This window comes from Erithacus rubecula, assembly GCF_903797595.1.
Source record: "Erithacus rubecula genome assembly, chromosome: 3".
NCBI classification, from domain to species: Eukaryota; Metazoa; Chordata; class Aves; order Passeriformes; family Muscicapidae; genus Erithacus; species Erithacus rubecula.
Genome location: NC_136689.1, coordinates 103,830,844 through 103,853,553, shown reverse-complemented (window position 1 = coordinate 103,853,553; position 22,710 = coordinate 103,830,844).

Below are 22,710 nucleotides of genomic sequence, written 5' to 3'. Positions count from 1 at the left end.
TGCTTCTCAGGAGAAAGAATAACTGGTGAGGGAAGAGAAACACAGAGAACATGACAGAAATGCAGAGAATTCCCCAAAGTTAATTATAAATGCATATGCACATAGGAGGCAATGACACCAGGGTTCACATTTTCAACCCTACATGCTCAAAGGCAATACTCTAACTTTTTTAATCTACCCACAAGTGTTGTGATTTGCTAGAAGTTTTAGCACCTCTAGCCTCCATTGCCAGCTGAGGGATTTAGAGGTGCTGAAGGCTTTCAAAAGACACAAAACAGCCCCCAAAACCTGAAGAGAGGCTTTCTGTGAAACTACTCTGTGATCCCTTGGTTATCCATTCAGGCTGTAAGACTATCCATAGCTTCATAATGGAGCAAGAAGCTCCCAGGAGAATTTTGTACACTCCTTCTGTAAAAATTTATGTTTCTGGAGAAGAGAGTTCACTCTGGGAGTTTTCATACCAATAATAAAATTACAAAAACTGAGCTTCATGTCCCATTCTAGGGATGCTATTTAAAACACCTTAAAACAGTGAGTCAACAAGTCTGTGGTATTCTCTGAAGCAGACAACTGAAGGAGCTTGCAGCACAAGAGATTTTGGTGCTGGGATGCAGAGAGAGATGTCACCTCCTCTTACAGTGACTGGCAGGCAGAACTGCCAAATCTGGTCATGACATGAGACCAGATCTAAGGGATCCACCAGGAAATTTACCACTCCTTCTGTTTCTGTGTGGATTTGCCTTGCCTAACAGAGGGACAACCACATAACCAGGAAGTGTAGTGGGATGTGGAAGTAGTTTTGTTCAAGTTCATCTTTTTTAACTAGCAGCAAAAGGACACATGTGCAAGCAGTACACAAGGACTATGTAGAAATATGGTAAGTGTAAATATGTAGAATCTTACTGCTGCTCAAGTTCAGTTCCCTTCCTATAGAAGATCTAACACCCTCTTACTCTCACAAATGCAGAAGGGATGATGTTGCTTTGGCTACTTCATTGTTTGGGAGGGTTCACATTGTTCAATCCATTTCATGGCTAAATAACAAAACCTATTTCTTCAAATACTGCATTAAAATGTTACTGGTAATAAAGAAAAAGATACATTATTTTTAACACCCCTTGGGGAAAACAAATCTAGGAAAACTGTGTTTATAAATCTCCCCCATTCAAATGCAATGTAATATTTCTATTTCTGTATGTAAATGTATCTTTCCATTTCTCTCAAAGGAAAAAAGAGCCACTGATAAAATATCTAGTGCAGGCAACTGTTGCTAGCTTTATATTTGCACTCTAAGCTGCTCTTCACAGTATTTTTGAAAGAAGACTGCAGCACACATGAAGTCCATGAACTGCAGGAGGGAACTTTTAAAAGAAGGTCAAGCTGACAAGAGGGCCTTCCTGAAAAAGCCAATGTACTTGTTTCAAGACAGGATTATAGCTAAATCAGAAATAATGCCCTTTAGCAAGTGGACACGTATGATCTGCAGCCGTTGGAAAACTTGCCTGTTCAAAAGCTGCAATTTTCCAAACTGTTAACTTTGACAATGATATGGAAAAACTACTGCAGTTTTCCAGAGGCTAATTATGAACAGGTGATGATTTGAGGGAAAATTCAGAAGTCAAATATTGAGCTCAGTTTGAGCTCATTAAGGTAGCTATTCAGCATCAGTAAAATATTCATAATGCACAAACATGCTGTAGTTTATATAAATCTGTTTAAAAAAAGATAACTCCAAGTAAAATGGAACATAATTTGGTTTAATGTGTTCTCCTTTGTATGCAAATTACCTCTCAGCAGTTAATAAAGGTAAACACTGCTATCATATTTAGATATATGTGGCAGCCTGTATGAGTTATATTTATAGCTAGTGAACATTATCAATGTCAAAATACATCCCTAGATCAGAGTTTGGCCTCATCAGTAGCAAACTCAGGCCTGAGTTTAGACAGTGGAGGCTGAGGATACTGCAAACTGTGAGAAGAAAGAATAACCAGAGCCAGGTCTCTCTCCTCTTCTGGGGACTTACAATGGAAATGTTTAATTTGCATGTGAAAAGAGGTGCAGATAGTACTTCAGTGGAGCAGTCACTTCTTTGAGCAAATCTCCATTTTATTCATGTGTCTCCATTTTATTCATATTTTGGATCCCCGTGTAGAGGGGAAGAACTGGGCTGCAGTCCCATCTTGATATGATAGTGGACAAACTGAGACAGCAATATCTACCCAAAAGAGCCTGCAGCTGCCCCTGTGGGCATTTACCCTACCCCATTTCAGCCCATGATTTTCTGTCTTGGAGAAGAAAGTATTACCAAATGAGCCTCCTCAAAGTAAAAAATAATATGATTTTTTGTATCATAAGAAAATATACATTTTCTTATCTAGTGCTGACATCATCTGATAAACACTTTGCTGCAGGTAAAATAACTGTACAAGGGTATTTTTCATATTTTTAAAGGATTCTATATTGCTATTTTTCTTCACCTTTCACCATAATAGCCATTTGCTAGCTTGGAATTGAAGTTGGTTCCTTTACTGATTATTTTTCACTGTGTTATGCAGGTCGCTAATGAGTGCCAGGCTGCTGGCATGGCTTTATTTATTTATTAGAAAGAGAAGAGCAGTGAAGCATTTAAAAGTCACATACACAGGCCATAAAATTTTTTGTGTGTTGACACATTGTAATACAGAAATAAAGTTAGGTCATGACACAGGTGTATTGGACTTTATGTGAGGTTTTATTTCATCCGGATGGAAAACTGAAATTTTTCTTTACTGTGAACTGACAAACCATGAGAACCTTTAAATTGTTGAACCAGCTTTAAGTACTTAAAAATGACTGTGCTCAAGCTGCATAACATTAGTAAGGGTTGCAATGATCCTGTTTCATACAAACCCAGTTGGGGAAGGCGCATATGGCTGAGGGGAGTTTTTCCTCCTGTGCGCTACTAGTTTTTGGAAGAATATTAAAAATAGTATTTGAAGATGAAGCCACGTTTCTTGGGGCGTGTAAGTGTGTGATTACTCTAGCTTTTCCTTTTAATTTCTGTCAGCCAATCCTGGTTAATTAACCTATTTGTTCTCGTTGCAACAGAATGACAAAGCATTCGTAAATGGTGTTAGATTCCTACATGAGAAGTCCTACCATGTTATTAGGCTTATCACTTAAAGAAAAGAGGAAAACCAAAAAGAAAGCATTGCGTTGGATGTGTTTTTAAGCAAGAGAATTAATCATTCCTTAGGCTGCAGCAGCTGCCGCAAGAGAAAAGGCGATTGTTATATTTTGCATTACTTTCTCTAAAATACTAAAAACATATTTTAAAAAGAAAAAAGAAAAATAAAAGCTAATTGCAGATATTCTCTGGACAAGTCTGATTCTCTTTAGGGGTTTTACTGGGCAGTTTTGGCCTGGTAGCCTGGTCTTTCTCCTAAGAAATGTCAGCAAAGTCCCTGAATTAATGGACTGTGAAGTGCTTAGAAACATACCGTTTCACAAAAGTATACAGCGAGGATGTGACACTAATGGGAGGTGACCCGTGGGTTTATGACAAAATAGTCCACTTCAACAAGAGCAACAACAAATTAATACAGCTTCTATGCACAGTAGCTTTGAACAAAGCAATATACTGTGGAGTGGGAGGCGAAGAAAGGTAGAATGAGGGAAAAGTGACAAAGAATAAGATTTGTAAATTATTTGTCTATTCACGGTTTCGTTATCTTCAGGAGAACGCAGCTGCAAATTGCAGAAAGAAAATTAAAAAGGCAAGGCTCCATTGTAATTGGGTAATTGGAGAAGGAAAGTTAGTAGCATTTAAGAGATGTCACATGAACCTAAGTGGTAAATTCCTGGATTTGCTTACACGGATTTGTTTTCTTTTAATTTAGCTGCTTAAAAAAAAATAAATATAGATAGACACAAATATAAAAATTTTAAAAATGCAGTGCAACTCCCTCAATCTTTTTGCAATTCTGCATGGTTGAACATTTGAAATGAGTTTGTGTATCACCCCCAGGCACTGATTCAGACTTGACTGGGGCAAAGCAGACTCCATGTGCTTATTTTTATACACGTCATTTGGGAAGTTATATAGCCAAGGGAACAGAAAATGTGTTGCTCCACTGCCAAATTATCCCATATCCCTCGATCAAAACGGGAGGTGATCCTAATCAACAAGTTGTGCGACCTTAGTGTAATGGCAATGTCAGGTCAAGTCGGGAAAGTGAAGAGACAGATCTAAATACAAATAAAACGAAAGAGAGAGACAGAAAGAGCGAAAGAAACAACCAACAATCCTTATAATTATCATCATCTGCTGCTTTTCCCTCTTCTGGCAAAGAAACACTCCATCCATTTGCAGAAATCGCCCGCGGAAACGTTACATCAAAACTAATCACAACGATTAAAATCAGCTTTTCTGTGCAAGAGGAGAGTAAAAAGCAAGTTGTAGGCTGGAATGAGACTGTTTTTTCCACCAAAAAAACCCGAAAAAAATTACACGCGATATATATATATATCTTTCTATATGCACGTTTCGAAGGAGATCAATTTTATGCCCGTGTGATCAGTTAATTTAATTTAACTTTTATTTCGGAGATTGATTCAGACTGGAGGTAGAGACATGAGCTAATTGTATCCTGATCCTTGCCTTGAGGGGTTTCAAAGCCCTGGAGCAACTATTCTCTGTATTTTGCTCTGTCTACCTTAGCCAAGCTATTGCATTTCTCTCTGGTGTAGCGAGGAGAGCAGACCGCTGCCGGGAGAGAGAAATATCGGAAGTGTGAGTTGTGGGGGGGAAAGGGGGGAAAAAGAAGGGGGGAAGAAAAAAAAAAAAAAAAAAAAAAAAAAAAAAAAAAAAAAAAAAAAAAAAAGGAAGGGGGGAAAAAAAAAAAGAAAAAAAAATAGAGGGACACTTTGGCGTCTCGGATGTTCCAGGTAAGGGCTGCTCGGGTTTGTTGTTGTTTGCAGAGGGTGCGGAGGCAGTCGGGCGCTCTCTTCCACGCATGTGCCGGGCGCTCGCAGCCCGCGCGGGGACGCGGCGCGGCCGCCCCGCTCCCGCACCCGCGCAGCGCCGCGGGGAGGCGGCGGGGAGCGGCGCCGGGCCGGGGCGAGAGACGAGGAGCGAGGGAGAGAGGGAGGGAGGGGGAGAGAGAGAGAGGGGGCGCCTCCTCTCCCCGCCGCTGCCATGGGGGGACTCGAGCGGCGGCGTGTGCGGGGCGGGGGGATGTGTTTGATGCAAACGGGAGTGTTTCCGCGCTGGGGTGCGCGCCTGGCATTGTTCTCCTGGGCTGCAGGAGGGGGCCGCCATTGTGTGTGCATGTGTGCGTGTGTGTCTGTGCGAGGGCGGGAGGCGCCTTCCCCCATGCCCGCGCCCCCTCCGGAGCCCCCCGCGGCGCCCTTTGTTACCGGGAAGGCAAGGCAAGGGAAGGAAGGGAAGGGAAGGGTTCGGTTCTCCCCCCGCGGGGCAGCAGCGGCCGCGCTCCGTCCGCGCCAGCACCGCGGGTGCCCCCCAGGACCGGCTGCGCTGCCCCGTCCCCTGTGTCCGACACCGGCCCGGATGAGGGAGCCGGGTCCGCCGGCTAAAAAAAAAAAAAAGGAAAAGAAAAAGGAAGAAGAAAGCGAGCTCCCGCCGCCTGTTTCCAATCAGCGCGGTACAAGTTTATGTGAGCGTGCCCCGCGGGCACCGAGCGTGCTCGGACTGCTCGGGAGAATTAAAGATGGGCGAAACGCTTCCCTCTGTCGAGCGCTGGGGACTGCCGAGGAGCGCGGCTCCTCCCGGGAAGGGAAGGGAAGGGAAGGGAAGGGAAGGGAAGGGAAGGGAAGGGAAGGGAAGGGAAGGGAAGGGGCAGCACCCCCCGGTGCCCGCGGGCAGTGCCCTGTGCCGGGGGAGCGCGGTGCGGCTGGCGGTTCCCATAATTGCTGTTCCCGGTCACGAGCCCGGAGGAAAGGCTGGGGATGGAACGCAACTTTCCAGCTTCAGCTGCCCCCGAGCGCCGGAGGCGGCGGGGAGCTGGGGGCCGTGAAGGGGAGCTGGGCGCTGCGGGATTGGGGAAACTCCGGGGTGACCTGGGGAAGTTGATTCCTTGTACGCACCGAGCCCGATTGGTCAAAAAAAAAAAAAAAAAAAAAAAAAAAAAAAAAAAGTGTCAGTTTAATAGTTGCGGATGGGGTTCGGCAGCCCCCGAGAAGGATGCTCGGCCCGCAGAAAGATGCAGGCCCCGCGGGTCGGAGGCACTTGGCGAAACTTCCCTTTGCCTATTCAAAATGACTGCGGTGATTTTGGTGTATTAATTGCGCCCGAAGCACGACACAAAATGTTCTAGCACACGCTAGAGGTCCCTCTCAGAGCTGTCAGACGTTTGGGTGTTTTCAGGTTGGGTTGTTCTTCATTATTTATTTTTCCCCGCTTTAACTGTTTGAGCAAAACCGGCTGTCCCTTCAAATGCCAGCGCAGCGTGCCTGGTTTGTAAGGGTGAAGAAGGATTTGCGGCTTTCTTGTTTGTGCCCTGTTTGTTTGGGCATCAGGTAATAAACTGCGCTCTTGAAAAAGTGAACCTAAGCAGTATTAATTTCATGCAGTGATTTACAAGTTTTGTTTGAAATAGCCTCAGCGTTTGTTGCTGGGGCCAATTCCAAATTTTGAGCTCGGTTTTCTCATGTGAATCCTGCCATGGAAGTAAACAGCATAAAACTTGAATAAGGATACCAGGCTATGGCTTGTGGTTTTTAAGAGAGAAACATGCAAGCAAGCAAAAAGCCAAGTATTATGATTATAAAGAGTCAATAAAGATGATGGAGATGACTAAAAATCATTGATCCCGAGAAATTTCCATATCCAGACCGTGTTAGAGAACTAATTGCCCCCCCTCCCCCCCATCTTCATGTATTACAGCAATATTATCACCATTTTACGGATGGAGAAACTGAGAAATAAAAAGAAGGTCACTGACTTGCCTGAAGCTATATAGCAAATAAAAGATAGATCTGGAATCAGCTAGGACAGATTTAGATCTCTTGCTGATTTGCACTGCTATAACCATTGATTTCAGTGGAATTCTTCTGGATTTAAGTCAAGTTTGGACTTTATGCGTTCCTCTGTCCCTTAGAAACACTGACTTAATGTAAATTCCATTTTGACCACAAGTGAATTAGATGCAAGATTTTAAGGGGAGTATTTGGTGTGCATCCACTTTTTGAAAGACAAATTACTGTGAAACTTTAGGATTCAGTTGGGTTTTGATTATTCTTATTTTTCCCCCATTACAATTTCATTTGTCACCTCAGCGTAATTCCCTAGTTGAGTTTTGATATAGTGGGGTTTTTTAGATGAGAGATTTCCTCATGTCTAGTGCAGGTTTTTGTTTTTGGTTTGTTTTTTTTTTACTGGATTCTGAGAAGCATTTCTTACTAGCTATCTCTGAATGAAGCCTTCAGTTTTGGAACACTCTTAAGATTTTGTGTGAGGAAAACTTCCATTCATTGCAGATCTCACTCAGGAAGAAGTGAAAAATTGCATGAACATTGCATGCAAAAAAAACGGGCATAGTGGAAAGGCTGCATGTAGAAGACTTGCACTCATAGGCTCTTTATTGGATTATGGTAAGTTTATGTATGGAGAAAATGTGATGTGAAGGGAAATACTCACTGATCATAACAAATGTTTGTACATTATTCAAAGTGGGGTCTCTCACAATTAATAAAATACCAAATCTGCCAGTCACAGTCAGATAGCATTTCACATGAGCCTAGCTGGGAAGAAATGATAATTTCTGCTTTCTGTATTCCAACTACTTTAGAAATATTTTCAGGATGCCATAAAGCAGACACAGATGTACAGATTGTGGTTGTGGAGCTTTACTCTTCATATTTTAATGTGTGTTGGTATATACAAACCACCACCACTAAAGCACAGCATAAAGTTCCTGCTTTCATGTCATTAGATGAATTTAGTAAGATGCAGGTACTTCAGGGAGCTGACAGTGCCTCGGTGTTGCTGACATCACTGCAGTGAGTGTCTGATCTGACATCCTCATGTGTAGAGAAGCAGGCATAGAATTTGGGTGTAATTAAGACTATTGCACCTCTCCCCTCCCCTCATATGAGTTTATATGTCTGAAATAGAAGCATTTAGTTGGGAATTAGCTCCACAGAGTGCATATGGTTTAAGACCTTGTACTGGCTCCCTGGCTGAGCAGAGTTTTGAATGCCAGAGCTTTAGCCTCCTTTCTCAGTTCTGTGCAGTAAACTACTGTGCCTCATTTGCAGTACGTGTTCAACTCTTCTCTAGTACCAGAGGAAAAATAATGTTGATCAGAAGCAAATTTTAGTGGAGATGCCTGCTGTTACTTATTTTGGATCCTTTTACGCTGTTGCAGCGGAGCCAAGTTGGATCTCCTTCCAGGAAATAAATTTAGTTAGTTGTTGGTTTTTTTCTGACAGAAACATAATTCTTACTCTAAATGGAATCTTCTCTGTTGGTCTGTGTTGCATTTATGTTTTCTTTTTACAGCCTGGGTAAAATTCATCTCTGGTGTAGTGCCATTGACTTCTGTGTTGTTTCACAAAGCATTAATTTGTTTTTTCTGTGTTAAAATACAGATTTCTGTTGTCCCACTTTCCATAGAACATTTATTTATTATAAAAAACAAGTTTGATTCTAGAAGGAGACAAATATAAAATGTACATCTTCATTTTTGTTCTGTCCACCTTTACCACTCATGCAGGCAGAGATTTCTTCTTTCTCTACTTCTTTGGTAAATTGAGTTGAATATGTATATTTAGAGAATGTCTATCAGCAGGAGAAGGGAGTAGCTACTATCTTCCTAGCTGATAACACCTTAAAAAAAAAAATCTTGAATTGAAAGCCATTAGCACATTCCATATTGATGATGTATGCTGTAGCTTTAATAATCTTGGGTTCTCTACTGTTTGTTTTAATCATGCTTTTAATCCAGAAATCAAATTAACAATATCCCATATCCGAATGAGCCAAAGCTGATGCTGTAGGAAGTTCAGTTGTAATCCCGTGTTTATGGAGTGAGTGGCTCACCTGATAACCTCTTCCTGACAGCTCCTCATCTGGCTGCCTACCCCCAGTGGCGGTGGAAGTCAGGGTTTGATGTTTGATGTCGTTGTCAGGTTTGTGCAGATTTTGCAGGAGGTTTGTAGCAGCTGAAGTCTGCGGTGAGAGATACAAAGTTTGGGAGTGCTTGCTGGGGCAAAGGACAACTCATCCTGACAAACTATTTAGTGCCTTTTACTCAGCTAGTCTTCCTTGCCCAGTGTGCTCATGGATAAGGTACAGCCTTTAAAAAAACCCAAGATTATTTAAAAACCTACCTCTGAACAGCAAAGATGAGAGGAGAAAGTGTTCTGTCTCTCTAGGTTAATGGCTCTTTCTGCTTCTCCTTCTCAAACAAGATCTTTACATCTGTGGTTTCTCCCTCTCCGCCAGTTTATGATTCAGTTCTGCCTCAGACCTCACGTTCAGTATAGACATCTATGGTTTTCCCTTATTTTCCCTGATATAATTCAGGATGATTTGCAGGACAGAGTCACATGCATGTGCATTCCATTTCTGACTCTGTGATTGTGGCTGCCTCTCTTAATAGGCTGCTGGTGTGGGAACAAAACTGCTGTCCTAGGCTTTGTCAGACCTCACCTGCCAGCTTTTAGTTCTCACAGGTGATCTCTCAAGCCACATCATGGTTGGATCAGAAATCATGGGAGGTTGTCTCAGGCAAAGTATCTCCAGCAGATATGAGGAAATATTTAATATTTCTCCATAAGTCACAGGTGAAACTTAATCTATAGCACAGTGTGTATCTTGGAGGACTCATCTTTGAGGAGGGTGAACTTAAGCTGGAACCACAGCTAGAAGGATGACTGGGGAATGGACAGTCTGTCTTTTGAAAGGAGATTAGAAGAGGCTTGAATGACCTTTTTAGCAATGTGTAGTCTGCAAAATTATATGAAAATTCCCCGTGAATTCACACAGGTAGTGAATCCCAGAGAGGAGAGAAGTAGCCATTCAAGCTAAATGACAATAAACATGGCTGTAAACTGGACCTGTTTAGGCAGTAGTTTGCCAAAACACTTTCAGATGCATTATCTAGAAGATGCAGCATTGAAAGTGAGACCTTAAATTTGGTAATACTCTGTTTTGTATATGCCTGTACAATCTGGGCTACTTGGAGAATAGCTCCAAAAAAGGTACCTTAGATGTGACCAGTGGGCTATGACTAAGTTTTTTCATCAACATATCTGTCAGTGGTTAAAATAGCTTTTTAAAAGAATTTTTATATGTGTGTGTATGTATGTATATATATGTGTGTGTGTGAACAATCAATTTCCATACCCGAAAACCACTATTTTGGATGTTCCTTAGAAATTTGAAAGATGTCAACCGACCGAAATATTTATAAAAACAATTATTTTTTCACAGAAAAAGTAATCAATATCTATTTTTATAATCAGTGAAAATTTTGCATAAATTTTGTCGAGGAGAGGAGAGGAGAGGAGAGGAGAGGAGAGGAGAGGAGAGGAGAGGAGAGGAGAGGAGAGGAGAGGAGAGGAGAGGAGAGGAGAGGAGAGGAGAGGAGAGGAGAGGAGAGGAGAGGAGAGGAGAGGAGAGGAGAGGAGAGGAGAGGAGAGGAGAGGAGAGGAGAGGAGAGGAGAGGAGAGGAGAGGAGAGGAGAGGAGAGGAGAGGAGAGGAGAGGAGAGGAGAGGAGAGGAGAGGAGAGGAGAGGAGAGGAGAGGAGAGGAGAGGAGAGGAGAGGAGAGGAGAGGAGAGGAGAGGAGAGGAGAGGAGAGGAGAGGAGAGGAGAGGAGAGGAGAGGAGAGGAGAGGAGAGGAGAGGAGAGGAGAGGAGAACTCTTGGAAACCAAAGAATCCAGGGGCTGCCGAGGTAGCTGGAAGTTTACTTCCTAAGAGCGCTTTGCCTTTAAACAGCTTTGTTTCCCTCTGTGAACTGAACTTGGTGGCGGCATTAGGTGGAAGAGATGATGACAGAGCTGGCAAGGGAAAGATGGAGCAGCGCCCGGTTCGCCAGGACCTAGGGAACAGGATGAAATGGGGGTCTCTAGCTAAAATACCAGTGAGGGTCTCCCCGAGATGTACTGCTTTCTAGAGAAGGCAAGACTCACCTCGAGGTTTAGTTAAATTGCCCTTAACAGAGATTGATGGGCCATTCGTTCAGCACGGGGGACCAGTGCTGAATAATTCACAGATCCTTATCATTTCTGTAGCCCATTATGCACCCATTACACCAAATCCTTTCTAAACACTAAAGAGAGATAATCCCTGCGCTAAGGACCACTCACACAAAGTAAACAGATATTCCTGGCTTGCCAGCAGCAGGCAGATTTGACACCATTTATCTATAGCAGCCTGTTCTGCTCTAAGTGGGATGGCAGGAAAGGGTTTGACAGGCTTAGCATCTGTATGGGAGAGGGTCATAGTGATGCCAGGGCAGCTGTCCCAGCTGGTGGCTGTAGGTGAAGGCATGAAGGACATTACAGGAGAAAATGAGGAAAAGGCTGGCTGAATCAGCAGAGGACAATCGCCCTGGTTAGCAAAGGGGGCTCAAAAAAGTTAGGGAGAGCCTTGAAGATTGGTGGACCAATGGAGGAATTCAGAATCAAAAGGGAGACCTGGGACAGGTAGGACTCCATTCTGTGTGGGCAAACAAAAGGCCAGTATGTTTTTTCTAGGCTTTCAAGAGATGGTCACTGATGAGATCCAAGTGGAATCAATCTCACTTGGATCTGCAGCTTGGCTCTGGAGAAGGGGTAAAGAAGCAGTGGAGTTCAAGATGTCTGCAGATGTAAGCTGAGAGACAAAATGAGAAAGTGCAACCTTCCATATCCTCCAGCTTTTCCTTACAGTGGCCTCTGTGCTACAAAAATAGCTTGGGATTCCTGGAGGCAAAATGAGGACATGATTTTTGCTATTAGCAGAAAACTGAATTTCTAAGGTTGGTAATGCTGCTTCAAGGAAGAGATTTCCTGAGAAACAAGTAGGTAGGAGAGTTCCTGTTGAGGAAGAGCTCTGATCAGGAATAAAACAGTTAGCTCTTCCTCAGGAAGAGAGGTGGGTAAACTGTGGCTTTAAAGAAGCATTCTCTTTAACTCAAAAATGTGTATTATTACTGGCTGTGTACAGTCTTTCCTTTATTCCTTCATCTTCCTCAAGTATTTGCATCAATGTCCTGCAACTGAGAGTTCCACAGGTTGCTGAGAGATGTCCTTATTCATTTATAAGCTAATGCCTTTTTAAAATTCCATTAGGTGCCTTCTTGTTTTATGAAGGGCATCTGATTTCTCCTTCACACCATTCATTATTTTATACATCTCAATTCCATCGTCTTTTACTGTTTTCCTTTCTAAATGAAATAGTTCTGGTTTTAATCTTTTTGTTTAGAAATACCCCCACATGTCTCTAATCTTTTTTCGTTGCCTTTGGCTATCTAGTGCAGCTATCTATCACTCCCATCTTGCTTCTCACTGGATCTTTTAAAGCTAGTTCCAAAGTCATCAGCGTGAAAGAGACTGAAGGATGGCCTTGCGGTTAAAGAATATTACCCAGACTCCAAAGTTCTTCTTCCAGATCTGCTGCCCTATGACCTTAGACTAATCACTTGGCTGCAGAGTTTCACAGTTTCCCTTTTAGTTCCAGTAAATATAGTGGGGAAATCTCAAGCAAAATATGCTAAGTGTTTCTCCATGTCTAGATGGAAATTATTCTAGATGCATAGCCATATTAAATGTAGTGGTTTTGATTGTTTTTCCATAAGGCAGCTGCTTGTGTGTTGAAATTTGTAACTTCTCTCTTTGATTGTATGGTGCTTGGCTGTTTCCTATTTGTTACAGTCCTCTGATATTAAGTTCCAAATATATTCAATTAAGTAATTTTTTTTTTTTTGTTATTTTATGGTAAGCTTCATATGGAAAGTATGAGTTACTAACAGTTTGAGTCAAACAGACTTTCATGTATCCTTGGGGACTTGGAAACTCAGCACAGTCCTGATGAAAGTGAAAAGCAGGATCAAATTCTGACTTTTTACATGTAGGACACAGTCTGTTCCTGGGAGACACAAGGTACCCCTAACTCCCACTCATACTTCCCACACGTGGGATCTAGACCAAGGTATTGCTGGCTTGCCTCCAGTCTACACAAACTAATTATCCACAACCTGTCAAGGCTCTTACAAGGAGCATAAGACTCGCCCATCTGGTTCCCTCCTCTGACATTTTCAGCAAGGCCTGGCTGTTACATATTTCTAGCACCTCCATCACTCTCCAAAAGCCCACGTCAGGTCTGGGGCACCTTGCTGCCTGGCTGTGTCATTGGTGCCTCATTTCTGGCACACAGGAGCCAGGAGCACTCTGGCAGGGTTTCCATTGCTGTCACAGCCCCACATTCCAAGGAGACTCCCAAGCACACACCTTCCCAAGTGTTATTGCTTGCTGCAAAAAGGTCATGTGTCAAGCAGTGGGAGGAGAGAACTATGAGGTGTCTGAACTATAAAGCCTTTCTTTTTAAATCTTCTTGTGCCACAAAAGATGCTGAAGAAATACACTTTAGTAGGATGCTATTCTAGCAGAATGACAAAAGCAAGGTAGAATAAAACTAAGGAAAACTACATTGTCCTTCAAACTGCTTTTTTTTTTTTTTTTTTTTTTGTCTTCTTTTTTTCCCCCTAGCACCATAGCTCACTTTTTTTTTTTTTTTTTTTTTTTTTTTTTTTTTTTTTTTGCCTTGATGTCTCTCTTTCGCTTTGTAAACAGAGAGTTTCTTGAGACCCCCAGACAACACTGTCTGCTCCTGCCACAGGAGCTCAAGCCTCTGTACATATTCCTGTGCAAGCCCCAGGAAATTTGGTGCTCTTCTGGTCTCTGTGAAAAGAGGCAAATCCTGGAAGACTCCTGATAACCCCAGTCAGGTCAATAGGCTTGTTTGTGTGGTTAAGGATTACACATAAGGAGGCTCAGGGGTGTTGAGACATCAAGATTGTTTGCAGCTTTAAAAGAGAAAAAGGGTGGTTTGGATTTTGGTGGGGTTTGGAGTGCTTTGTTTCCCTTATGCCTTATAGCTGGCATTTTGTCATAGCCTTCTGCTCACCAGCATTCCCATGACACATGAACATGCTAAAAAAAATTCCTGTGAGAAGTCAGTGGGCTTCATTTAATTTTCAAAGTTTAGAGCTGTGATCCTCTTTGCCCCTCTCCACGGACGGCTGGCCCTGCCAGATTCTGATTGCTTATGTGAACATTTGATAAATCTCACTGTGGACTACATTTGCTCTTTCACCCAAGCAGTCATCACACACATTTTCCTAACACTTTAAAATTATGCCTGCCAAACATTTTCTGATGTAAAGTTAAAAGCCATCTATTACTGAAGTGATTTTTCAGCCCTTGTGGGCATGTTTTTCTTTCTTTTTTTTTTTTTCTTGTGTAGTTCAGATAGTTTCAAGCTCTTTTAAACAGGCTGCCAAGGGTCAGTTTAAAAAAAAATGTTCTTCTTTCATTTTCTCCTAAAAAGTATGGTGGTGCTATTACTTTCTTCTATGCAGCTCCTTTCAAAGCTGAATTCCAGTGAACGTAATGTTGTCTTATGCCACAGAGAACTTTAATATAAAGCTGGAGATTTCTGCTTCTTCTCTGTAAAGGTGTCAGTCCTGCAGTTATTGCATCAGGAAGATTTTCCCATTGACTTCAGTTAGCCAAAGCCAAATAGCCCCACCCCACTGTGCTGAAGTCAATGACCCTCTCTGGAGTGGCCTCCACCGTGTGCAGTGACATTTATGTCCTGCTGTGCTCCTGGGATGCCCAAACTGGTGATGTGGCTCAAACAAAGGGTGCACAGCTCCCACCTGGCTGCCATGCTCACTCACAGGGAAGGGAACTGGGATGGAGCTGGATCAGTCATCCAGACTTGGAACACTCCCAGGTCCCCCAGCCTAAGCTGGACCTGTGTGGATTTGGTTGTATTTTTGCAGTCCTGTGATCTGGTGTCATTCATAGCCAGGCTCTACATGCAAACCATTTGTTCATATTCAGAGCTTTGCCTGACCCTTCCCTAATTTTTACTTCCTGTACAGATCATATTCCTCCTGTCAGTGTGTGAGCAGAAGGCAAGATGTCACTTCTTTCCTCCCTGATCCTCTTTCCTCCCCTTCTCAGTGCTCTGGGCATTTTCCTTTAAATGCCTCCATTTTTCCTCTGGGTCCCAGAGCTGTGCGTGGTTTTTTGAAACTGATTAAAGCTGTTTGTCCTACCATGGCAGAGAGATGCTAAAACAAAGCATGTGTGTCTCTTGGTCTTAAACCAGGATTTTTCTTACTCTTTTTTTTTTTTTCCCCAGTTTCTTGTTTAACAAAAATGGTTAAACAGGATCATGGTGTTAAAAAAAAAAAAAAAAAAAAAGAAAAAAGAATAAAAAAGCAACTCTTACCTTTCTAGAGAGCACCAGCCTGATAACACACTCAGTTCTTTCAAAGCCCTGCCAGTGCCCTTGAGCTCTCTGAAGCCTGCTCCAGCATCCAATGGCCTGACCATTCTGAATTTATCATTTCCCTTCAAAGTATCTTGGCAGGACCTTTATTTGAAATTGTATTTGTGTCACAACTGCAGTTCATGCAGTTTCTAGAAGTGTAGAGACAGGTCTGGGCCAGTCCTAAATAAAGAAGCTAATATACAACTATACCCCAACCCTGGTGAAACACAGGAAATACAAAACATAATATAAAGCTTCCTGGGGTGCAGATAGAAGCCTAATAACAATATAACCCTTAAACTGCACTGCAATTAAAATATAATCATTTAAATTTCTTGCATTTGGAGGGAGGAGAGAGTTGCAAAGTGCAGAGAACGAGTCAGAATTGAAGGCATTACAATCTTTACCCTCAACATGGAACTACTTAAACATACCTAATTGCATCACAGAAGGTATGCATACCCTGAAACCAAAAAGGAAGCAGGAAGGCTAGAAAAAACAAACACAGCATGATGAACCAAACAGGTAACCTTCAGGAAAAGGAAATCAAGCCCTGACTAACCCAAAAGACAGGAACATAGTAAACTGGCAAGGGGAACAGGAGGACTGAGAGGATATTTCAAATGCTAAGAGACACATTTCTACAAACAAATGAGAAATTTAAATATCTAAAACAGAATTAGTGAATTTGCTGGATCAAAGGGGCAGTTGAAAATGACAAGATACGATTACAGGGACTACATTATATCCTCCCATCAGTCTTTACCAATTGAAAATACAGCCAGTCTCTAGCTATTCTATTTAATTACTGTAGATGGGTGCCTGTCAAACACTGAGGTATCAGAAGAGAAACTGCAGGATTGACATGCTAAAGTAACAAACCTCCCAGAGCAGATGGCATCAATCAAGACTGATAGCTGTTAAAAAATCATGCAAGTTTTCCTTAAAAATGGGCTATTCTGCTATACCAAAGCAATGGAACATTGCATGTCTTTTACTTTAAAATCAAGATCATCTCAACCAAACGAAAATGAAAGAAATGCTGAAATATAAGTTAGCAAACTAAAAAAATCTGCTTAATACTAAGCGTGGCTGATCGTGTAACAGTGGCACATGCCTTTTATCACTTCCTAAAAAAATCTTGAAAATCTCAGTGATTACACAGAACCATTTAATATAACTTTTTAAGGAAATTTCAGAAAGTCTTTGATAATTTATCTCAAAAGATGTTAAGAAAATCTAGTAATCATGAAGTGAGGTGTGCAATTCTGCCCTAGATCCTTTTTACAAAACAAAGCAAGGGTTGCAGGAATGAAGCATGAAAGTTTGGCAAGGAAGGCAGTAGAATCCTTTGATGAATTATCAGAACAATAAGGTGGGACATATAAATGTAACAACATTGGGAAAATTATCTGGCTCCTTGGTCACCAGGGTGAGACAACTCTGAAAAACTTGGGAACCCAAATAAACTGGGATGAAGAGGAAGGTGACATGAATTTTATTGCTTTGCCAACACAGAAAGTGCCAAATAAGAGAGGAAATATTTTGTGTTCTCTGTAAACACCCTCAGTTTTTGAAAAACCTCTTAAACCCTGCTATTTTCTTTGTCATGTAAGAGCAGAGCAGCAGTGGAAGGGGCAGACTGTGGTGCTGGGTTGCCTGAAGGCAAAGCTGGAGAGGCTCCAGGCAGCACCAGAACCTGGAGAGCAGTGAGAGGGGGCTCCCCTGACACAGCCAGGCTCCTCACCCAGTGAACTCACCTGGTCACCCTGCTGAGCCGGAGTTAAACACAGAATGGACCCAAAATGCACCAAAAGAGCTGGTTTGTTAAGAGAGGAGATGAAGCACATCATGAAAGTAAATTATGACATTAATACAGTTGGGGAAATAAATTCAATCTTTCATTTTACTCTGCCACAATATTAGGAAATTTTTCATGTAGCAGTGTTAATTTGTAAAAAAGAAACCAGTGTTATTCCTGGAGGACAGCTTTTCTAAATTCTTGGCTAGAACTAGCTGCAGATCACTCCTGCCTATTTCCATGTTTATTTCCCTGCCTTTGCATACTGAGGTAGTCTGGGCAATGGTCTCACAACGATTAGAAATACTAAAGGAAACATAAAGCCAGAAAGTCTAAAGCTGATAAGAGGAATTATATTTTGATGCTAAGTGGAAACTCCCTGGTGCAGGATGAACTAGATGACCTTTAATGCTCCCTTCCAACCCAAACTATTCTATGATTTGAAGATTCTATAACTGACAGCAAATATCATTCAGCTCAGCAGGGCTGGCCAGTGAGGTTCACCCAGGGCTGGTCCCTGGGAGAGAGACAGAAGAGAGGACTGTACAAAAATGGGGCTTAGTGCCTTACAACAAAGCTGTGATCCAGTTTTAAGGAGAGCTGTACTGGAGCCTTTGAGTTGTTTTTCTATAAAAATTATGAAGTTCTGTAATCCAAAAGTTCCTTTCACTGCTCTTGTGCATTTTCCTTCCTTTACTGCTGCAGTGATCATGTCCTGCTGCAAAAAGTGTTCAGTTTGTTATGAGTTATTTAAAATTTTGTCAGTCCTGGATTAGGTAAGAAAGAAGTGGAGAAATACTTGAATAAAGTGAAATCCTAGTTTAGAGAAATGAATAGGACATGATTAAAGCAGTGAATAAGATCCTTTCATCTCATACCAAATAGAGTATTTGTGGGATGTCAAGATTATGAATTTCTTGTGAATGACTGAAGTTCAAAATACTCCTATCTGTATTTTTGCAGCTAGTAACACTTCAGGGTCCAGAAGTCACCAGAGGAAATTACAGAGAGGGAAATAATTTAGAGAAGAAACTTAAAGTTTATTATGACACGAATCACAGTAGAGAAACGGAAGATGAATTTAGTTCTAAATACAGCACATGCTTTAGTCTTCAAGCTAAGAAATAATCATATGAAACTTCTCTGCCTAACCTGATCTACAAAAAAATCCATTTAATTCCTCCTCCTTTCCCTGGCAAAGAGTAACATTACAGGTAAAATGGTAGATAACTTCAGGGTGATATTACCAACACTGAATTTTTTTACTATCCAAAACAAAACAAAACAAAACAAAACAAAACAAAATAAACAAAACAAAACAAAACAAAACAAAACAAATTGCATTTCATTCTTCTTAATCAATGTCCCCAGTGGATGCTTCTGATCTCTCTAACAGAGCATTTTAGAAGAAACTGCATTTAAAAACCCAGGATTTGACTTTTGGTTTTTGTAACAGGACTGATAATCTGAGGTGCAAAATTGCTAAACTCTGAGAGTGCCAAGATTCCACGCTTTAGAGGCCACCAGAAAATACAAAGCATTCAATATGCAGTGCCTTCCCACAAACTCTTTTACTCCACTCCTAGGCTAACACCTCTCACTGTGCATATACCAGAAGGGGAAGGGGGAAAGTGAAAAGCCACATCACACAAGCACAGACTATGTAATCTCAATAGCTCAGTGCACATATTTAAATATATTCTGGGATTAATGAATGTGGCATTCATATCTGCCAGTCACAAAATAGCAATTTGCAAGCTGCTCCAAGCACCCCTGCCTGTGCCAGGTGGAAGTGGTCAGAGCCTCACAGGATTAGACATGCTGGACAAAAATGACTATATTTAGCTATGCAGAGGGAATCCCCCTGTTTCCTTGGTTATCTAGTACATTTGCAAATAGATGTTCCACTGAAAGCATTTTCCAGTGTCATCAATAACTTCTTTCAATCCATAAACTGATCACAGAGCAGGGTAAAGCTCATTTCTAAAAAGAAAGCACAACTACATCCCACTAGACTGGCAAACAGAACAGCAGGAGTCACTGTCCCAAGGCAAAGAAATGAGTACCAAGGTCTGTCCAGAGGTTAAAACAGAGCAGGTGGAACATTCCCTAGTCACTCACAGGGAAGGACATGTTTGCTTGGTGCACCATGCATTTGTGAATGGTGGGAAGATATGACCAGACAGTTAAAGAAGAAGAATTTTTGTGCTCTGAGTGAAATGAGAAAAACAAATTCCAAAAAGACATGGAGAGTCTGCCATAGAAGTTGTGGATTTGTTTTCACTGTGCTCAGATCCTTTCTTTTGCCATGAGCAGATGACAGCACAGGTTAATTTAAAATTATGATTATTTGAATGGAATAACCACAAATTAACATAATGGCAGTAATGATATTGGCACCTATCTTACTGCATTTTTCAAAGTTTATAAAAAAGAGGTTTTTTTACTTTGGATGCATTTTCCAGAGAGGGAAACTGCTGCACAAAAGATGGAGTGACCTATTCAAATTTAGCCAGGAGGCAATTGGCTGAGTCAGGAGTAGAAACCAGAGTGCCAGCCCAAAGGAGAAGGCATCCTAAAACAAATGGAACCAAGCAGAAATGGGAGCAATGTCCCCACATTTCAGCAGTGAGAAGAGCCAGCTGCCCTATTCACCATTTCTTTAGAATATGAGCATACACTTTATTTTTTTTTTTTTTTTTTTTTTTTTTGGATTTTAGATGAGTATTTAATTAACTACTGAACTGGCTCTGCCATTCCTCTACAGGATAAAAACAAACACTGAAACAAATCTCTCCTGCCAACCCCACCCAACACCTACTCAGTTACAACAGACGGATGAGTGCCACAGACCAAATGATCCCAAATTTTGACACTGCACAAGAAACTGTGGCATGCTGCAGAAAAGAACCTCTCCCACAGTAATATTATTAAAATGCCAGGTTGCACTGATCCCTGTTAGAAGTGATGTGCACAAAACCCAGACAGCAAAGGCTGTTGTTGCTGCCACAGTCTCCTGAAATCTCTCCATCTCTTTTAGTAGTCTTGCCTAAATTTTGTTGTCTTCTGAAAGTGGGAAGGTTTGCTGCAAAAGGATATAGAAATACCTGGCTGGAGTCCAAGAGGGATGAGATGAGTGTCTCCTCTCCTTGGAACAGCTTTGAAGACACCTGCTTTTTTAGTGCCTAGTAAATAGGGCTTCTTAGTATGTCTCTTGCTGCCCTTGGACGTCAGCCTTGGACAGACAAGTGACCTCTCTTCTGAGACATTGTCTTCTCCTAAAGATTAAGAGATTCAGATGTGGTGTGGACAGGGATGTATGCATGTGAAGAAAGTATAAAGCTTTGACATTTACACAGGTGCCAGCTTCATTCAAATGGTTTATGCTGTATCAATTGACTACTTTAAGCCTGAAGCAGGGTAGCCTTCTGGACAAACCTGGGGGCCTTAAGGTTGAATAGACTGCCCAGAGTTACTGGGCTTACCAAGGAAATTGGTCACCTTCTGTGTCTGTAGGATGGCATGAGGACCTTAGCCAGGAGAGGCTCCCCTGGAACTGTGGAACATTTGTAGCTGATACAGAAGAGCTCAGGTGAACTTCAGACATGGCTTTGCAAGCCTAGTTTGACCTTTCCCAGAGCAACAACTCTTGAAAACAAAAATTTGTACAGTGGAACTGGCACACTCATCCCAGAGTCCTGCCATAGTCTCAGCAGTTCAGACAATGAAATATGTACAAAACAGTTGTCTGACAAGGAAAGGTCTGTCAAAACTGAAGGGTTTTCCTGGAATTTTTCAGTTTTAATTAAATCATGAAGGTCCAAGCCTTCTTGGTTAAACTGAGTGGACAGATGATGTAGAAGTATCAAAAGTCTGCTAATTTGAGCATCTGCATAGGACAGCCTAAACACCTGGAACATGTATGAGACAGAGGTCCAGCCTTCTGAACTGAGAATGGTTTTCCTTTTGTCCTAATGGGGATTTGAAACCTCAAAACTATCATTTCTCAGATATGGACTTGTTACTGTCACACTGTCCCTGTGCTGGAATAAGTATTTTGGATACAGGAAAGGGAGTCCAGTAAGATCATAGATGACACTGTCTTACTAATTTTAATTTTGAACCTCTGAGTGTCTCTCTCTTTTTCAGAACATTTAGCATTTTGCAGCATTATGCTCCAGTTGCATGTAATGAGTACTTAACTCTTTCACAAATGAGATCTCAAGTCATTACAGATAACCACAGAAAAAAAAAAAAAAAAAAAAAAAAAAAAAAAAAAAGGGTTTTTGTGCCCACTTTGTTTGGTTTAAGTGACTCGTCCAGTACCCTAACACAGAAACTTTGCAGCAGAGCCAGGGATATAATCAAAGGATGTATCTTCAGCTCCAGGCAAATCTGAGACAAACTGTCAGACTACAGATGCCTATTCAATGAGTCGCATCCATCCTGGGCACTGAATGAGGCAAAGGCCCTGTAGAAAAAGGAGGATGTGATTAGATCATTAAGTGCAAAAGAAAATGTGGCAGTAGGAGAAGCAACATAGCTATGCTGGCTTTAAGCTAATTAGTGGGTAAACAGATTTATTTTAGCTGTGGCTGTGTGGAAGACTCTAGTGCTGGGTAACTTGTATTAATGTCACACCTCTAGTTTGCTGAGCAAACTTACCATATTCTCTTTGGTGCCCACAAACTCTCAGCAGAATAAGAGTCAGGATCCTTTTTCAGATCAAAGCTTAATGATGTTTCTGCAGCCTTATCACTTTCTCTTTGTTTTCAGCACATGTGTGGGATCACACAAGGCAGGCATAGCCTGAAATACCAAGGCACTACATGTAAAATGATGGCTGATTCTTGGCAGCAGAGTCAGGAATTCAACACATTTCTAATATTCTGTAAGATCTCTGCTTTCCAACACTATGTAATCTTAAAGAATAGAATATATTCCAAAATCCTTACAGTGTCTCTGTATACCCCTACATTTTTGAGAAACCCCGATATTATGTCTATAAAGCAGGAATTAATCCATGTTAATCATTTACAGACTCCAGAACAATAACCTGTGAGTGCAAGTTCTTTGTGGATATTGGACCTCATTACTGTGCTCCTGTGGAGCAGTGACCTCACCATTTTGGCTTGTATTGCATTAACACCATCTAACACTGTAGCAATGGAGGTACCAGAGGGTTATATACATGGTTATTGAAGTCTGTGTGCTTTAGTAGGGGGTTTTTATGTCACATAATTTTGCAAGACAAAATTTTGCAGCTCTGATCCCCAAGATGGAAAGCAGTTTCTGTGATCTAACCAAGATCAAAGAGGTGATGCCTACATGTACCATCACATCAATGCAACTGTGCTAACAGTGATGAGACTCTATCAGTACAATTGTTGGTCAAAATAAAATGAAAACTTCCCTA